This window comes from Bison bison, unplaced genomic scaffold (genome assembly GCF_000754665.1).
Source record: "Bison bison bison isolate TAMUID 2011002044 unplaced genomic scaffold, Bison_UMD1.0 scf7180017864260, whole genome shotgun sequence".
Taxonomy (NCBI): domain Eukaryota; kingdom Metazoa; phylum Chordata; class Mammalia; order Artiodactyla; family Bovidae; genus Bison; species Bison bison.
Genome location: NW_011494832.1, coordinates 10,786,865 through 10,790,448, shown reverse-complemented (window position 1 = coordinate 10,790,448; position 3,584 = coordinate 10,786,865).

Genomic DNA, 3,584 nt, shown 5'->3' with positions numbered 1-3,584 from the left:
AAAAAAAAAAAAGCAGCCACTCCTCATTTTAGCTGAGAGGTACTTGTTCAGAATTTATGGTTTCCACAGTAACCTTGTTTTTGTCTTCGATTAGACAAGATGATGGACTTTATCTTACTTCATCACAGTCACGGGTTGGCCTTGCCTGACTTGGGTGTTCTGTGAGTTTATGACCAGTGCGAGAGCACCATGGCCTAGATGTGAGGGCCAGACCAGCTCTTAGCAACACCAAGGCCCACATTCCAGGGTCAGGCCAGTTTCCAGTTGTCAGGCACTGTTCCTCAAAAGTAAACAAATGAGTAATTACAGGTTGTGGTTAACGATATAAAGAATATAAATGGGGCACTATATAGAGAATCATGGTTGGGAGCCAGTGGTGGTTAGGATAGACCTTACTGAAGAATCTGTAGCTGAAATCATCTGGAGGAGAGTGTCAAATGGGAAGAGGAGAGGGCCCAGGACTTAGCTTAGAGGACAGCGACATTCAACGGCCAAGAGAAGGACAAGAATGACCTGACGAGGAGGAATGGCCAGAGAGGCAAGGTGAGATCTTAGAATGTGTCATTGTCTGGTTGCTAGCCCTGCGCCAGGTACCATGCTAAGTTCCCAATATGTATTGTCTTATTTAAGCCTCATGTTCATCTAATGAATACTTAGTGCCTACTCTGAGCCAGGCACTGTTTTAGGAGCTCGGGATATATCAGTGAAAAAGGCAACATTTCTGCCCATATGGTGTTTATAGTCTGGTGAAGATGGTAGACAATAAATACGTATATAATTTTAAGAAATACTTTGAGGACAAAGTGAAAGGAGAGGTTGGAGAGTGACAGGTGGAAAAGAGGTCAATACTACAATAGGTAGTGGTTCTTAGAGGAGATAGTCTGTGAATAGAGGCAGAAATTAAGTGAGGAAGCAACCATATGAATATCCTGAGGAAGTGCATTCCAGGCAATAGGGAACAGCAAGGGCCAAGGCCCCGAGGCAATAGTGAGTTTGAGGGATTTGAAGTAGAAATAGCAGGCCAGTGGGTCTAGACTGGGAGATGAGACCAGGAAGTTCAGCAGGGGCTAAATGATACAGAGCTACGGCAAAGCGTTTGGATTGTGTGTGTGTGGAGGCGGGTGGGCTGTGCTGGCTCTTTGTTGTGGGCTTGGTAGCCTTTCAACATGTGGAATCTTAGTTCCCTGACCAAGGTTCAAACTGGAGTCCCCTGCATGAAAAGTGGATTCTTAACCACTGGATCATTCTGCATGTACATGCACCGACCCCGACCGCTCTGGAAGTCCCAGAGTGTTCTGGGAAAATGATTTATGTTTTAAAACTACCATTAACTGTAGGTTGGAAGGATAAACTAGAGAAGGAGAATGACAGCAGGAGAACAGGTAGGAGGCCACTTTGGTGGTCCAGAGGAAAGAGACGATGCAGAGGTGGAGAGAAGTAGGAAGATTTGGGATATGTTTTAAAGTCTCAGTTGATAGCATCTCTTTCTAGTTCACACCAGAAGTCTTGAGGTCATCCTTAGTTGTTTTTTTTTTTTTTTTTGGTCACACCTGATGTCTAGTTCATTAACAAAGCCTGCTGGCTCTTTTTGTCAAATATATTCAGAAACCAGCCATTTTCACTACCTCCACTACTATCACCCTGGTTTGAATCTTCACCGCCTCCAAGAGGTCACTCTGCTTCTGCCATTTCTCCCATCTCATGCCCCTCCGTCAGTGTGAACCCAAAGTCATCCTTTTAAAATATAGGTCAAGTCAGGTCACTCCTCTGCTCAGAACCTTGTAATGATTTCCATTTTAGTCAAGAGTAGAAACCCAATGATCTAAAAACCCCTTTCCAGTTCACAGCCTGCTTTCCTTTTCCATGTGCCTCTCCAGCAAGCACACTGCTTCTACAAGGCACCACACTTAGCTGTTCCTTCTGCCAGAATGCTCTTCTGGAAGTCCTTGTGGCCAGAGCTCTCACTGTCTTCAAGAATTTGCTTGAATTTCACATCACTGAGGCCTCATGAAGTCTATTTAGTGCTGAAACCTGCCTTCCTGATACTTTTTACCTTGATGTATATTTTAACATAGCAGTAACTCCTCTGCTAGAAATGTAAGCAGAGACCTTCATTTTATTCAGTGATATCCCGAAGGCCTAAAAGAGTGCCTGGCACATACTGTGCACTCAGTATACTTTTGAATGAATGACGCCTGAGGCAGACATGGCTTGCTGATGAAGAGCGGGAATGGAGAGAAGATGACCTTTTCGTTTTGGCCTCAGTAACTAGATGGAAGATAGTGTGATTTCTTGACATGGGGAAACCTGGGAAAGATACAGCCTTGCAGAATAAACATAAGAGCTCAGGGACTTCCCTGGTGGTCCAGTGCTTAAGAATCCGTTGGACAATGTAGGAGTTTGCTCCCTAGTCCAGGAGGATCCCACATGCGACAGGGCAACTAAGCCCATGCACCACAACTACCGAGTCCCCACAACTACTGAGCCTGCACTTTAGAGCCTGTGAGCCATACTACAGAAGCCCGTGTGCCCCAGAGCCTGTGCTGCACAGCAAGAGAAGCCATCGCGATGAGAAACCTGTGCACGACCAGGAAGAGTAGCCCCAACTCGCCACAACTAGAGAAAGCCCTCACACAGCAACAAAGAGCCAGTGCAGCCAAAATAAATAAAATTATTTTTAAAAATTAAAAAAGTAAAAGCTCAGTTTTGTGCATATTAATTTGAGATAGCTATAAGAGATCTCTGGTGGGCTGCCATCTATGGGGTCGCACAGAGTCGGACACGACTGAAGCGACTTAGCAGCAGCAGCAGCAGCAGCATAAGAGATCTCAGAGAGGATGTCCAATAAACAGTTGGATTCATGAGTTTAGGGCAGAAATTTGAGCCAAAAAGAGAGATTTGAGGATTTTCATCAGTTTTGGATGATATTTAAAGTTATGTGCATGTGTGTGTGCTTAGTCGCTCAGTTGTATCCAACTCTTTGTGACCCTTTGGACTGTAGCTTGCCAGGTGCTTCTGTCCATGGCATTTTTCAGGCATGAATACTGGAGAGGGTTGCCATTTTCCTCCTCAAGGGGATCTTCCCAATACAGGGATGTGTAATAAGTCTAGACAAAAGACAGTTGAGCCTGGAGGCACTGCAATATTTAGACTTCAGGAGGAGAAGCCAGGAAAAGAGAAAAGGGAGTAGCCAGGAAAGGAAATTTGGAAACAGTAGTGCCTCTGAAGAAAGCAAAAGGAGAAGGGAGTGGCCATCTGTATCAAGTGATGCTGAGAAGTGAGTAGGATAAAGACAGAGAACTGGCCCCAATCCATTGACCTTGGCAAGAGTGGTGACCTTGCCAGGGAATGGTGAGGACAAAAGCAAGACTGTAGCAGTTTAAGGAGAGAAGGGAGCTGGCAGAGCTATGGGAGCACTTTGGTCCCACACCTATTTAGTGGTAGAATTCGAAGTGCCCCAAATATTGATTTTGGTGGTGATTTAAGATCATGGCATACGGTCCCATCACTTCATGGCAAATAGATGGGGAAACAGTGGCTGACTTTATTTTTCTGGGCTCCAAAATCACTGCAGATGGTGATTG